A 17,295-nucleotide genomic window follows, 5' to 3' on the forward strand; every position below is an offset into this window, starting at 1 on the left:
AAACAATTAATAAGGACGTTTACTCTGTTAAACGACACACATGTGCACATGTACGTTGTAATTAAGACCTGTAACCATAATAACCAAAACAACGTCTTGTTTTGTTCTACCTCCTGTGTGACGTCATCGAGGTGTTCTCAACCGCAGAACAAATTTTGGCCAAATACGTGTTTTACTGGGACAATAGTGAGTGGTGCACACTTCCTTCAAACACGTGTTTCACTGGGACAATAGTGAGTGGTGCACACTTCCTTCAAACACGTGTTTCACTGGGACAATAGTGAGTGGTACACACTTCCTTCGAACACGTGTTTCACTGGGACAATAGTGAGTGGTGCACACTTCCTTCGCCCGGCCACAGAAGACAAAAAAGAGTTGCTGGTGTAACAATAGGAAGAATATATTCCACTCCTCTCTTGTACACGCGGCTTATGAGGTAATATACATGATATATTTTCATATTATTTATCTTATTTACCTCATATGTTGTTCGAAGCTAACGTGCTAGCTTTAGCCCGCTAGCAGGCCTTTGTAGCAAATGCGAGCGTTTTTTTTTGAGGAGTGTATTTTATATGTTCTCTGTGAGAATTATATTGACTTATTTAATACTTTAACTGTTTTTTGTTGTATATTACAGTCACGCTTAACATCATTAAATATTTGTTACTAGAAAGAAACGATCGTCTCGTAATTTAAGTCTGGAATAAGTCACATGGTATAATAATAATAATAATAATACATTTTATTTGGTATAGCGCTTTTCAGTGTACTCAAAGATGCTTTACAGGATGAAAAAATAATATTATTGTTATTGTAATGACAGTGTAATATAATGTATTATTGCAGTGGTCTGCTTTATGTTGCTGTCAACTTTATTAGCAATAAATACAAATGATGTTTGCACGCACTTCTATTACCTTGATAACAACCATCCATCCATTTTTCTACCGCTTGTCCCTATTTGGTGTTGCGGGGGGGGGGGGGGGTGTTGGAGCCTATCAGCTGCATTTGGTGGACATATCATGGAAATTAAATCAACTGATGTTTGTTATTACGAATACACTATTTGCACAATTGTAAGTGATTAATGCTTATTCAGTCGGACTAAAATAAATATTTAATTAAATAAATGTTAAATATTAAAAATAGCTTTAATATACTGCACACAAAATGAATTTGCATCAATATTTTGTATGTAGTCGAAACATGAGGTACCCAAATATTCTAAATATTTGTTTACATTTATGAATTTGTATATATATATATATATATATATATATATATATATATATACACACATATATATATACATATATATATATATATATATATATATATATATATATATACATATATGTATATATATATATATATATATATATATACACATATATATATATATATATATATATATATATATATATATATATATATATATATATATATATATATATATATATATATATATATATATATATACATATATGTATATATATATATATATATATATACACATATATATATATATATATATATATATATATATATATATATATATGTATATGTATATATACTCACTGGCACTTGTTCCACGTGCTTCGCTGCACTTCTGTTTGTTTTCTGTTGGGTTAAAAATGTTGCTTTCGCAGAAGAAAGTTAAAGTAGCAATGATTGTCACACACACACTAGGTGTGGTGAAATGTGTCCTCTGCATTTGACCCATCCCCTTGATCACCCCCTGAGAGGTGAGGGGAGCAGTGGGCAGCAGCGGTGCTGCGCCCGGGAATCATTTATGGTGATTTAACCCCCAATCACAACCCTTGATGCTGAGTGCCAAGCAGGAAGGTAATGGAGAACAAGGAGAGGATATTGTGCGTAAAAGTAAAGCCAACCGACCACAGCTCTGTAGTCCTGGTCACCGTTGACGTGAGGTGGGACTATTTTGGAGGTGCACGTCAAGGTTGGCTGGTAGGTTGGTAGTGGGAGGAGCCAGTTGGCGTCACTTGATGCTGCAGCACAATGACACTTTTATACGTGCAGACTGACTTCATGCAGTCATGACGGTATTAAAATCCCAGCAGGAGGTTTTCTATAAGTTGTTACTTTTTAATCAATAATTAATGTAAATGCAGAAAATAGGATCAATGACACAATTCATAATAATCAATAACTGATGATTATTCCATGTGTAGAAGAACATCACCAAATAGTGCTGTCAGTTCACTTGGAAAATATTATATTTGATGGTCTAAAAACCTTTGACACATCTGAGCTGAAGTTTGTTTGTGTTGTCTTACGGACGTCCAACAGATGAACGCTCGTCAAGAAGAACGTCCCCTTCAGCAGCAGGAGGATCCACAGCCCCCCCACATTAAAGAGGAAGAGGAGGAAGTGTGGATCAGTCAGGAGGGAGAGTGTCCTGTAGGGCAGGAGGAGGCTGATGTCAGCAAGTTTCCACTGACTGTTGTCTCTGTGAAGACTGAAGAGCATGAAGACAAACCACCTGAGTCCTCACAGCTTCATCACAGTCCAAGTAAGCACAACATCCACATATCATCTAATACAATGTTTGTGACACATGTTCATCCGGGGGACACATTTATCACTAAAGATGGAGATATACCGTATTTTCCACACTATAAAGCACACCGGATTATAAGGTGCACCTTCAATGATTGGCCTATTTTAAAACTTTGTTCATATATAAAGCACACCGCATTATAAGGTGCATAGAATAGATGGAACAGTAAAGTTAAAGTTAAAGTAGCAATGATTGTCACACACACTCTTGGTGTGGCGAAATTATTCTCTGCATTTGACTCATCACCCTTGATCACGCCCTGGGAGGTGAGGGGAGCAGTGGGCAGCAGTGGTGCCGCACCCGGAAATCATTTTTGGTGATTTAACCCCCAATTCCAACCCTTGATGCTGAGTGCCAAGCAGGGAGGTAATGATTCCCATTTTTATATTCTATAGTATGAGTCAGCCGGGGTTTGAACTCACAACCTATCGATCTCAGGGCGGACACTCTAACCACTAGGCCACTGAGTAGAGGCTGGAGTCACGTTATGCATCCTTTACATCAGGGGTGTCAAACGTAAAGCCCGCGGGCCGGATCAGGTCCTCAAACAGGTTTTATCCGGCCCGCGGAATGAGGTGGCTAAGTATGAAGATGAGTCAAAATGTTTGAATGAAAGAAACTGCTGTTCTAAATGTGTCCACTAGATGTCGCAATAGCAATTTTGTGTATTTTTGTAGATGATGCTACATATGTAAAAACACAAAAAACACACACGATTTTAGTGCACCGGTAGACAAAAATGATCAAAGTACATAAATACCATCCTGTAATTTGATTTTAATATTTTTTTTTATCTTGATGGATGGAACATTAACACCAACGAGTTGATTGATGAACCTTATCACATAATTTAATCAGAAAGTATAGATAACAACAAATAAAGATAGAATACTATCAACAGCAAAATATAAATGTAAAAAAAAAAGAAAAAAATTCAGAATGTGCTTGTTCTATTTTCGAAAAAAAGAAAACAATCCGAAGTTGTCTTTATTTTTAAGTTATTGTGCCGTGATTTTACCAGTCCGGCCCACTTGGGAGTAGATTTCTCTCCATATGGCCCCCCACCTAAAATGTTTGACACCCCTGCTTTGGAGGGAGCTGAGCTAAAGGGAATGTCAACAAAACAGTCAGATAGGTCAGTCAAACTTTATTAATAGATTACAAACCAGCGTTCTGACAGCTCCGTTCACTCCCAAAATGAATAAACAGCTGTTTTTATTATTTTCCCCGATTCAATAAACAGGTAAAAAACAGTCTGATACTGTTACGGTAAATCAAAGGTTAGTGCAATCACAATATAGTAACACTGGAAATAGTGCAAAGCAATAATATATCAATAACTCAACGTTGCTCAAACCCTAATGTCACAAAACACAAAATAAACATGTAAAGCTCACTTTATTAAGTTATTCCTCATCCACTAATCCCTCTAATTCTTCTTCCTCAGTGTTCCAATCAAACAGTTGGGCGTATACAACATCCAACATGTCTCGTCAAAGTCGTCATTAAATGAGACATTGTCGTTGCAGTTAATGTTAAATTCTCTCGCTGCTGCTCTATTCCCGTCTTCTACTGTGTGACTGATCTCCTTGAGTTTAAACTCTGCGTGGTGGGAGCCATTTTGGAGTCTTTACACACAGAAACGGCATGCCTCCCGCAGTCATGTATCCCAGCATGCACCGTGCACTTCTTCTTCTACGGGGGAAATTAAGGTTGGCGGCTGTAGAAGAAGAAGAAGCATAGAAGAAGAAGCGCACTTCTTCTTCTACGGGGCAAAATAAGGTCGGCGGCTCGAAAAGAAAAAGAAGCGCACTTCTTCTACGGGGGAAAATGAAGTTGGCAGCTGCTTACCGTAGTTGCGAGACCTCCATCTGTCAGGTTCAAACATTGATGACATCTATTAAACAGGACAAAAAGGCAAAGAATCAAACAGAGACAGAATTCAATTTATACTCGGATCCGAGGAGAGGCATGGCCATTGTACTGCCTGTACAAATCCTGCACCATGCTCTGCCCCAAGATCGTTCTCGTGGTTCTTTATTTGATTTTCACCCCCCTCCTTCCCACAGCTGCTTCCTCATGGAAGTGGGTCATGACCAGCATTGCCTTCGGTTCCCGAACAGATCAAAGAAAATCCCATAAAATAGATCACAGAGAGTCCCATAAAATAGATCAAAGAGGGTTCGTAAAAATACTTAAAAGAGTTTCTCTGGAAGTTGGGCAGATTCTGCCATCTGTCCGCCTGGAAGTCCAGCATTCTTCTTGGAAAGCTCCAGCCTTTTTTCTTCTCGTCAGGAACACAATGTAATACAAGGTTTTATTTGATAATTTACACAGAATTTTTCTGACATTCCCCCCTGTTTATCAAATAAATTCCCCATAATCTTCGTATCCCTAATAACTTCTTCTTGCGATTTTCAGTTATTGTTTAACTTCCCTTGAAACAAGCTATGTTTACACTCAGAATTGAACATCAATTTTTCCCTCATAATTATCAATCAATCAATCGATGTTTACTTATATAGCCCTAAATCACTAGTGTCTCAAAGGGCTGCACAAACCACAACACAAACCGCTACGACATTCTCGATCAAGGAAAACTCACACTCAGTGGGACGTCGGTGACAATAATGACTATGAGAACCTTGGAGAGGACGAAAGCAATGGATGTCGAGCGGGTCTAACATGATACTGTGAAAGTTCAATCCATAATGGATCCAACACGGCCGCGAGAGTCCAGTCCAAAGCGGATCCAACACAGCAGCGAGAGTCCCGTCCACAGCGGAGCCAGCAGGAAACTATCCCAAGCGGAGGCGGATAAGCAGCGCAGATATGTCCCAAGCCGATACATAGGCAAGCGGTCCATCCTGGGTCCCGACTCTGGACGAGCGGTCCATCCTGGGTCCCGACTCTGGACAGCCAGTACGTTCCATGGCCATCGGACCAGACCCCCTCTACAAGGGAAAGTGGGACATAGGAGAAAAAGAAAAGAAACGGCAGATCAACTGGTCTAAAAAGGGAGTCTATTTAAAGGCTAAAGTATACAAATGAGTTTTAAGGTGAGACTTAAATGCTTTTACTGAGGTGGCATCTCCAACTGTTACCGGGAGGGCATTCCAGAGTACTGGAGCCCGAATTGAAAACGCTCTATAGCCCGCAGACTTTTTTGGGGTTTTGGGAATCACTAATAAGCCGGAGTCCTTTGAACGCAGATTTCTTGCCGGGACATATGGTACAATACAATCGGCAAGATAGGCTGGAGCTAGACCGTGTAGTATTTTATACGTAAGTAGTAAAACCTTAAAGTCACATCTTAAGTGCACAGGAAGCCAGTGCAGGTGAGCCAGTATAGGTATATATGTATGTATATATGTATATAAAGGTATATACAGTATAGGTATATATGTATGTATATATGTATATAAAGGTATATACATTGTAGTCGTAATATAATCAAACTTTCTTGTTCTTGTCAAAAGTCTAACAGCCACATTTTGTACCAACTGTAATCTTTTAATGCTAGACATGGGGAGACCCGAAAATAATACGTTACAGTAATCGAGGCGAGACGTAACAAACGCATGGATAATGATCTCAGCGTCTTTAGTGGACAGAATGGAGCGAATTTTAGCGATATTATGGAGATGAAAGAAGACCGTTTTAGTAACGCTTTTAATGTGTGGCTCAAAGGAGAGAGTTGGGTCAAAGATAATACCCAGATTCTTTACCGTGTCGCCATGTTTAATTGTTTGGTTGTCAAATGTTAAAGTTGTATTATTAAATAAAGGTCGGTGTCTAGCAGGACCGATAATCAGCATTTCCGTTTTTTTTGGCGTTGAGTTGCAAAAAGTTAGCGGACATCCATTGTTTAATTTCATTAAGACACGCCTCCAGCTGACTACAATCCGGCATGTTGGTCAGCTTTAGGGGCATGTAGAGTTGGGTGTCATCAGCATAACAGTGAAAGCTAACACCGTATTTGTATATGATGTCACCTAGCAGCAGCATGTAGATGCTGAAGAGTGCAGGGCCAAGGACCGAACCCTGGGGAACTCCACACGTTACCTTAACGTAGTCCGAGGTCACATTGTTATGGGAGACGCACTGCATCCTATCAGTAAGATAAGAGTTAAACCAAGACAGGGCTAAGTCTGACATACCAATTCGTGTTTTGATATGCTCTAATAAAATATTATGATCGACGGTATGGAAAGCAGCACTAAGATCGAGGAGCAGCAACATAGATGACGCATCAGAATCCATCTTTAGCAATAGATCATTAGTAATTTTTATGAGGGCTGTCTCAGTGGAGTGATTTGCCCTGAAACCGGATTGAAAGATTTCACACAGGTTGCTAGACGCTAAGTTTTCATTTAGCTGCTCTGCAACAATTTTTTCGAGGATTTTTGAAATAAAGGGAAGGTGAGACACCAGTCGGTAGTTTACCATGAGGTCAGGATCGAGGTTAGGTCTTTTAAGGAGAGGATGAATAACCGCTTTTTTGAATGCTAGGGGAACAGTGCCCGAGGAGAGTGATAAGTTTATAATATTTAGCACTGATGGACCTAATAATACAAAGAGCTCCTTGATAAGTTTCCCAGGAAGTGGGTCAAGTAAACATGTTGTTTGTTTTATTCCATTTACACGTTGTAACAATTCCTCTAATGTTACTTCCTCAAAACGAGAGAAACTATTTTGGATATTTGCAGTATCCGCTGTATATACAGTCGTATCAGTGTTACTATAACCCCGTTGTAGCTGGGACGCATTGTCTTTAATCTCATTTCTAATGACTTCAATTTTCTTATTAGAGAATAGCATAAAGTCATCTGCTGAGTGGGTGGAGCTACTGGAAGGGGTCCCTTGTTGGGTTAGCGATGCGGCATGGTGTAGTGGGTAGAGCGGACGTGTCAGAATCCTGAGGATTTCAGGTACGCTTCCCACCTATTACCATCCAAATCGCTGCCGTTGTGTCCTTGGGCAGGACACTTCACCCTTGCCCCCGGTGCTGCTCACACTGGTGAATGAATGATTGGTGGTGGTCGGAGGGGCCGTGGGCGCAAACTGGCAGCCACGCTTCCGTCAGTCTACCCCAGGGCAGCTGTGGCTACAGATGTAGCTTACCACCACCAGGTGTGAATGAATGATGGGTTCCCACTTCTCTGTGAGCGCTTTGAGTATCTAACAATAGAAAAGTGCGATATAAATCTAATCCATTATTATTATTATTACCGTACTAAACAAAAATTTAGGATTGTTTTCATTAAGGTGGATGAGATTCAAGTAATATTTAGCTTTAGCTAAGGTAAGCATGCTTTTATAAGTTATTAAACTATCACTCCATGCTTGATGGTGCACCTCAAGATTAGTTGTGCGCCATTTGCGTTCCAGCTTTCTACATAATAATTTCTGAGCTCTAGTTTCTTCTGTAAACCACGGGGTAGGCTTTTTTGGAGCCTTTTTTAACTTTAGTGGTACTATGATATCAATGGTTTCACGCAGGGCGTCGTTAAAGTTGTTAGTGAGGTTATCAATAGAGCCCACATACTTTGGGAATGGTGCCATTACCGAGGGCAGTAGGTCAGCAAGAGTTGTCGTTGTGGCTGTATTAATGTTGCGGCTGCTATAGCAGTTATTATTATTATTAGTTTGCCGAACATGCGTCTGAATCTCGAACTTTATAAGGTAATGATCTGACAATAGTTTAGTATACGGGAGTATCGTAACTTTGGAAACGGTGATAACCCTGACAAGCACTAGGTCTATCGTATTACCGTTGCAATGCGTGGGTTTATTTTTTATTTGTGTAAGACCACAGCTATCAATTATAGTCTGGAGCGCTACGCACGGTGGGTCCGATGGGGTATTCATACAGATATTAAAGTCCCCCATTATAGTTATATTATCGGCGTGCGTCACTACATCAGCAACGAACTCTGAGAATTCATTGATAAAGTCCGAATAGGGCCCTGGGGGGCGGTAGATAACAGCCAGGTGTAGAGGCAGCGGTGTGACAGACCTCATAGTAAGCACCTCAAACGATTTATATTTATTATTTATATTAGGACTAAGGTTAAAGTTTTCGTTGTATATTAGTGCGACCCCCCCACCCCTTTTGAGCGGACGGGCAATATGCGCATGTGTAAAGTTAGGAGGAGATGCCTCATTTAGCGCAAAAAAGTCGTTTGGTTTAAGCCAGGTTTCGCTGAGACCGATGACGTTAAGATTGTTGTCTCTGATGACCTCATTAATTAACAACGTTTTGGGAGACAATGATTTTATGTTTAAAAAACTTATATTATAGGTAATTGGCTGTTTTAGGGAATTTTTGATCAAATTATCTGTAGTAGCAATATTAATAATGTTGTGTTTATTATGCCCAGTGCACTTAATATAATTACGACCATATCTAGGAATTGATACGACGGGAATTTTCCGATTGTTTGTTTGGTGCTTTGATAAACTGCACGCATCATAGTTTTCCACCTCAGTAGAACGCATGTCTAACTCTGAAACAATCAAAGCAGAAAAAACTTGTTCTAATTTAACTAACTCCTTACCTAGACCAGTCGTCTCGTATCTTCCATTTAAATCCTGCTTCAGGATGGAGGGAAGTGGTGTTCTGTGGGCATTAGCCTTTAGCTTTGTTTTTAGCCCCGCTCGGCATCCGCGTTTCGGATCACACCACTGGCGTCTGCTCCGTTGACGGCCTCCGCTGCTACTATACTCCGCTGCTTCACAGGCCGCTGGATGTAGCCGGTGAAGTATTCCCGTGCTAGCTAGCAGGTCTAGCAAGCACGCGTCTATCAGTCCAAAATGGCCCGATCTGTCCACATCCAGAAGTGTCTGGCGGTCGTAAGTGATCACGGAGTGACCACGATGTGAGCCAGCCATGAAGTTTGCGGAATTGTCCGGTATTTTTTTATTTATTATGACATTTCTGGAAATAAATCAGGAACACCATCCAGGTAGGTATTCTCGTCGTCAGATTCATCTTCTCTGTCGTCCGCCAGAAAGTGCGTCTGAACAGCTTTATTGTCTGCTGGGCTAATCGCTGTGGTAATCAAGACGGTTAGGCAGAGAACACAAGACAGGAAATATAACAACATCCACACAACGTCAGTATTGCTGAACACGGCCATAGATACTAAATATCAAAGACTTGTATTTGCCAAACACGTCCAACCACCCCTCCCACATAGATGTATCTATGCCAGAGTACTTTTTAATCTTACCGTTAAGGGTGTGCAGGCCTTCCAGTGCTTTGGTCAGGCTACTTTCTGCATCAGTGTAGTTTGGTATGAACGTGCAACACTGTTCACCAAATATTGTGCACACGCCCCCTTTTTCCGCTAACAACATGTCTAGTGTCATACGGTTTTGAAAAGCCATAAGGAAGGTGGCGACGAGTTGATCAGCGACGGCTTCAAGTCGGCCTGTGTAATTTTCTAATCCCTCTACGTTGTAGTAGACATAGTTTATTCTATCAACATTCTTGTTAATCGTACACCACCAGTAGACGGAGGATTCAAATCCACCTACAACTTAATTTACCAATTTATAGTCGTCAGATACACTTCTTTGGACACCCATTGGATCGATCAAGTTAGATCTAAAACACTTTGCCAGTTTACATCATGTCTAGTTATTTTCCAATGTCCAGGTATCAAAACTGTTCAGATATGTTAACAACCCTTGTACAAATATTCATACATGTACTATGTGTAAGCAGTTATCTTATGATAAGTTTCCTAACTGTTGTACATGTCAATGCAGGTATAATTAGCTTTTTTTTATTTTATTTTATTATTTTACATATTTATCAAATATTAGTTTCTGTTTTGTCTCTTTAGCTACAGGTACATTTTGTTTTGCTCATTACTTCAATCAAACCTTTTTGACTCATCTTGACTAATTGTCTGGGCTTTTGCATACAACACAATCAATTTGTGTAGCTTTTCCTACTTGCTCTGCCATAAGGAACAAATTAATTGCCAAAACAGGAACCAATTATTATCAAACTTTGACACAACTGTGACAGTGGAATTTGTAGTGTGCTAGTTAACATGTCCCTTTAATAAGACAAATACAATCCCAAATACTTTTTTTTTCCATTATATGACCTTTTTACAATGTGCTAAGTGTAGTCAGCTTGGTCTTTCCACTATCTTTACTGCTGTCTTAGTTGTTTACAACCTCTCTCCCCCCTTGGAGAATGCCAATGTTTCCTTTTCATTGATTTTTCAAAATTTTGGTAGCTGACAAGGTCTTCCAAATATTATTTCAAAGGGTCTTAGTCCTGTTGTACTTGTAAGGTTCATATACTGTACATTTGTACTAACTCTTTGCATAATGCTTTTGCTACTGTTAGCACATCTTCTTTTCCTTTAGGAAATATTTCTGCCCACTTTGAAAATGCATCTACTATGACCAGACAATAATGTTTTCCTTCACTCTCATTTAGTTCAATAAAATCCATGCATAGATGTTGAATACATTTTTTTTATTTTTTGTATGAATTAAACTATAGGAAGTATGGTACTTGTATATGAGGCTAGTCATGTCCCTCCTGTTGATCCATAAGTTCACCTATGGCTCACAACTGCTACCCACTTCTACTGATTGTTTGGTACGATTAGTGTATTGTCTGGACATACATAGATGTATTCTTTGTACAACGTGACTCTGTTTTTTTTTTTATTCATTTATCTTTTTCTTTTGGAGTACTTTGTTGTTGCATATATTTTAGTATATCATTATTTATGTCACTAATTTGTAATTTGAAATGTGTATTTCTTTTTCCTGTTCCTTGTTTTGCTGCTCTGTCAGCAAACACACCTCCCAGTGACACTGCGTCTGCTCCTTTGGTGTGTGCTGCACATTTGCATATTGCTATTTTAGCTGGTAGCTGTACTGCTTTTACTCATTTTTTCCCAATAATTCTCCATGTTTTACAGGTTTTCCTGTTGACGTTCCTATATTCTTCCAGTGTTATGCAAATGTGTGCACTGTTGAAAATGTGTATTGGCTATCTGTGTATATTGTGACCTTTAGATCTTTCATTACTTTACATGCTTCTATTAGTGTTACTAATTCTGCATCTTGCATTGAGTAATTTCAATCAATCAATCAATCAATGTTTACTTATATAGCCCTAAATCACTAGTGTCTCAAAGGGCTGCACAAACCACTACGACATCCTCGGTAGGCCCACATAAGGGCAAGGAAAACTCACACCCAGTGGGACATCGGTGACAATAATGACCCAGTGGGACGTCGGTGACAATGATGACTATGAGAACATGATACTGTGAAAGATCAATCCATAATGGATCCAACACAGTCGCGAGAGTCCAGTCCAAAGCGGATCCAACACAGCAGCAAGAGTCCCGTTCACAGCGGAGCCAGCAGGAAACCATCCCAAGCGGAGGCTGATTGGCAGCGCAGAGATGTCCCCAGCCGATACACAGACGAGCAGTACATGGCCACCGGATCGGACCGGACCCCCTCCACAAAGGAGAGTGGGACATAGAAGAAAAAGAAAAGAAACGGCTGATCAACTGGTCTAAAAAGGGAGTCTATTTAAAGGCTAGAGTATACAAATGAGTTTTAAGGTGAGACTTAAATGCTTCTACTGAGGTAGGATCTCGAACTGTTACCGGGAGGGCATTCCAGAGTACTGGAGCCCGAAATGAAAAAGCTCTACAGCCCGCAGACTTTTTTTGGGCTTTGGGGATCACTAATAAGCCGGAGTCCTTTGAACGCAGATTTCTTGCCGGGACATATGGTACAATACAATCGGCAAGATAGGATGGAGCTAGACCGTGTAGTATTTTATACGTAAGTAGTAAAACCTTAAAGTCACATCTTAAGTGCACAGGAAGCCAGTGCAGGTGAGCCAGTATAGGTATATATGTATGTATATATGTATATAAAGGTATATACAGTATAGGTATATATGTATGTATATATGTATATAAAGGTATATACAGTACAGGCGTAATGTGATCAAACTTTCTTGTTCTTGTCAAAAGTCTAGCAGCCGCATTTTGTACCAACTGTAATCTTTTAATGCTAGACATGGGGAGACCCGAAAATAATACGTTACAGTAGTCGAGGCGAGACGTAACAAACGCATGGATAATGATCTCAGCGTCTTTAGTGGACAGAATGGAGCGAATTTTAGCGATATTGCGGAGATGAAAGAAGGCCGTTTTAGTAACGCTTTTAATGTGTGCCTCAAAGGAGAGAGTTGGGTCGAAGATAATACCCAGATTCTTTACCGTGTCGCCTTGTTTAATTGTTTGGTTGTCAAATGTTAGAGTTGTATTATTAAATAGAGGTCGGTGTCTAGCAGGACCGATAATCAGCATTTCCGTTTTTTTGGCGTTGAGTTGCAAAAAGTTAGCGGACATCCATTGTTTAATTTCATTAAGACACGCCTCCAGCTGACTACAATCCGGCGTGTTGGTCAGCTTTAGGGGCATGTAGAGTTGGGTGTCATCAGCATAACAGTGAAAGCTAATACCGTATTTGCGTATGATGTCACCTAGCGGCAGCATGTAGATGCTGAAGAGTGCAGGGCCAAGGACCGAACCCTGGGGAACTCCACACGTTACCTTAACGTAGTCCAAGGTCACATTGCTATGGGAGACACACTGCATCCTATCAGTAAGATAAGAGTTAAACCAAGACAGGGCTAAGTCTGACATACCAATTCGTGTTTTGATACGCTCTAATAAAATATTATGATCGACAGTATCGAAAGCAGCGCTAAGATCGAGGAGCAGCAACATAGATGACGCATCAGAATCCATCGTTAGCAATAGATCAGTAGTCATTTTTGCGAGGGCTGTCTCCGTGAAGTGATTTGCCCTGAAACCGGATTGAAAGGTTTCACATAGATTGTTAGGCACTAAGTGTTCATTTAACTGCTCCGCAACAATTTTTTCGAGGATGTTTGAAATAAAGGGAAGGTGAGACACCGGTCGGTAGTTTACCATGAGGTCAGGATCGAGGTTAGGTCTTTTAAGAAGAGGATGAATAACCGCTTTTTTGAATGCTAGGGGAACAGTGCCCGAGGAAAGTGATAAGTTTATAATATTTAGCACTGATGGACCTAATAATACAAAGAGCTCCTTGATCAGTTTCCCAGGAAGTGGAAATGCACCCCCATACCATCACAGATGCTGGCTTTTGAACTTTGCGTCGATAACAGTCTGGATGGTTCGCTTCCCCTTTGGTCCGGATGACACAGTGTCAAATATTTCGTAAAACAATTTGAAATGTGGACTCGTCAAACCACAGGACACTTTTCCTATTTGCATCAGTCCATCTTAGATGATCTCGGGCCCAGAGAAGCCGGCGGCGGTTCTGGATGTTGTTGATAAATGGCTTCCGCTTTGCATAGTAGAGCTTTAAGTTGCACTTACAGATGTACCGACCAACTGTATTTAGTGACAGTGGTTTTATGAAGTGTTCCTGAGCCCATGTGGTGATTTCATTTAGAGATTCGTGATCGAAAGTCACGGTCATTCAATGTTGGTTTCCGGCCATGCCGCTTACGTGGAGTGATTTATTCAGATTCTCTGAACCTTTTGATGATATTATGGAGCATAGATGTTGAAATCCCTAAATTTCTTGCAATTGCACTTTGAGAAAGGTTGTTCTTAAACTGTTTGACTATTTGCTCACGCAGTTGTGGACAAAGGGGTGTACCTCGCCCCATCCTTTCTTGTGAAAGACTGAGCATTTTTTGGGAAGCTGTTTTTATACCCAATCATGGCACCCACCTGTTCCCAATTAGCCTGCACACCTGTGGGATGTTCCAAATAAGTGTTTGATGAGCATTCCTCAACTTTATCAGTATTTATTGCCACCTTTCCCAACTTCTTGGTCACATGTTGCTGGCATCAAATTCTAAATTTAATGATTTGCAAAAAAAAATGTTTATGAGTTTGAACATCAAATATGTTGTCTTTGTAGCATATTCAACTGAATATGGCTTGAAAAGGATTTGCAAATCATTGTATTCCGTTTATATTTACATCTAACACAATTTCCCAACTCATATGGAAACAGGGTTTGTACAAAACACACACACACACACACACACACACGCACACACACACACACACACACACACACACACACATACACACATACTGTACATTATTGTATGTGTGACCTTCTTGAGACCTCTGAAAAATGCCTACCTCTTTAGGTTCCCCCTTTTTAGATATATCAAGATTTATATTTACAACATTATTAATATATACATACTATTCCAATATAAAAAAATAAGCTTTTTGTAAATTTCTTTTGGATTCTGTTTTTTAACTGGTTTTTATTCTACATTATGTGGGCTCTACCGAGGATGTCGTTGTGGTTTGTGTTGTGGTTTGTGCAGCCCTTTGAGACACTAGTGTTTTAGGGCTAATCATTGATTGATACATTATTTATTTGATGTTATTACGATCTCTCTCTCTCTTTCTCTCTGTGTGTGTAAACATATTTTTTTTAATAATTTTGGCCAAAAGGGGCACATTTCAATGTCTTACATACACTTGTTATTTCATACGTTGCTCAGAAGGGGAACACATTCAAAACTGACACACAGTCAATTTGAAAAATTCCTCCTTTTTGGGACCACCCTCATTTTGTTGGATTTCACCACCAGGGGTGCAAATGAGACATTCTCTATTAGATGCAATGGTTTTCCGTATAGGGACCATGATGTATGTCCTAACTTGTTCACACCTGCTCATACGGAAGCTACTTATCCTTGATGGTTTCTCAAGAATGGTAGAAATAAAATAAATGAATAAATACATACATTGGATTGCGGGGACCCCTTGAGGTAGTTGTAAGGTGTCCCCAGCTGAATGACAGGTAGTTAACAGCAATGGAACCTCACTGGGTCCATTTGTACACTCTCAGTTACATTAACGTTGATATTATACATGTGGGCCAATAGATAGAAATGCTGTTAAATGTAGCTTTGATGTGGCAAGCTACTATTGCAGTGTAGCGTGTAGTGTAGCTTGCTACAATTCTCTGAGGATATCTTAACTACAGTTAATGGAGAGTAACTTGTAGCTTAGCTTACTACATTTTCCAGGTTGCTTGCCCATCACTGTCTATTTGGCCTAGCTCACATCTGAATAGTTTGAATACTGCAAACTTCAATACAGTAACACCTCATTTGTGTTTTATGTTCTGCAGACGTCCAGCAGGTGTCAGCAGAGAGTCATGAAGAGATTCCCTCCAAGCAGCAGGAGTGGAGCTCCAATGTGGGACAGAAGGAGCTACAGGACCCCTCCCACATTAAAGAGGAAGAGGAGGAACTGTGGAAGCAGCTTCAAAGGTTGGTGGAGGATAATGATGAAGATGAAGCTCAGTCCTTACAGCTTCATCACAGTCAAAGTGAGGAGAACAGAGGGGCGGAGCTTGTAAGTCAACACATCACAGAAGCTGATGGAGAGCATTGTGAAGATATAAAGTCGGAACCAGACAGCATCTTTGCTCCACTGTCAGACATGGACCACATGATGTCAGACTCTTCTGATCACAGTGACCACATTCAAGAACCTTTGGAGAGTAAAAATGACTCTAAAGGTGATACGAGACATCACACTAACAACAAACACTTTGACTGCTCTGAATGTGGGAAATCATTTAGACTGAAGAGTGATTTTACAAGACACATGAGAATACATACTGGAGAGAAACCTTTTACTTGCTCTGTTTGTAAGAAAAGTTTCTCCACAAAGCAACACATGACCACACACATGAGAACACACACCGGAGAGAAACCTTTTACTTGCTCTGTTTGTAAGAAGAGTTTCTCCGTTAAGCCTGCCATGACCAGACACATGAGAACACACACTGGAGAGAAACTTTTTACTTGCTCTCTTTGTAAGAAGAATTTCTCCAGAAAGTCTAACATGACCGAACACATGAGAACACATACTGGAGAGAAACCTTTTACTTGCTCTGTTTGTAAGAAGCGTTTCTCCACAAAGCAGCATATGATCACACACATGCAAACACATACTGGAGAGAAACCTTTTACTTGCTCTGTTTGTAATAAGTGTTTTTCCAGAAACCCTGACATCTCCATACACATGAGAACACACACTGGAGAGAAACCTTTTACTTGCTCTGTTTGTCAGAAGAGTTTCTCCACAAAGTCTAACATGACCTCACACATGAGAACACATACTGGAGAGAAACCTTTTACTTGCTCTGTTTGTAAGAAGACTTTCTCCACAAAGCCTAAGATGTCCGCACACAAGAGAACACATACTGGCGAGAAACCTTTTACTTGCCCTGTTTGTAAGAAGCATTTCTCCACAAAGCTTGTCATGACCAGACACATGAGAACACACACTGGAGAGAAACCATTTAGTTGCACTGTGTGTGATAAGATGTTCCGGCATAAGTGTCAGGACAGTAAACACAAGTGTGTAACAGTCATGGAAGCTGCAGGGATTTAAAAACACTTAGTGATTGTGCTAAATGTACTTTAAAAACACAGCATGTTTAATATAAATGTATATTTGATGTTGTATGTAGTGCCTCTCATCTTCTACTGTTAAATTTAAAGGCCTACTGAAAGCCACTACTACCGACCACGCAGTCTGATAGTTTACATATCAATGATGAAATATTAACATTGCAACACATGCCAATACGGCCGCTTTAGTTTACTA

General features: G+C 40.0%; 1 pseudogene; it reads left to right on the top strand.

The window, feature by feature from the left end:
• Positions 1 to 314: 314 nt before the first annotated feature.
• The window catches only part of LOC133546665 (zinc finger protein 568-like), a 43,508-nt pseudogene continuing 26,527 nt past the window's right edge, over positions 315 to 17,295 (top strand).

This window comes from Nerophis ophidion, unplaced genomic scaffold (genome assembly GCF_033978795.1).
Source record: "Nerophis ophidion isolate RoL-2023_Sa unplaced genomic scaffold, RoL_Noph_v1.0 HiC_scaffold_36, whole genome shotgun sequence".
NCBI lineage: Eukaryota > Metazoa > Chordata > Actinopteri > Syngnathiformes > Syngnathidae > Nerophis > Nerophis ophidion.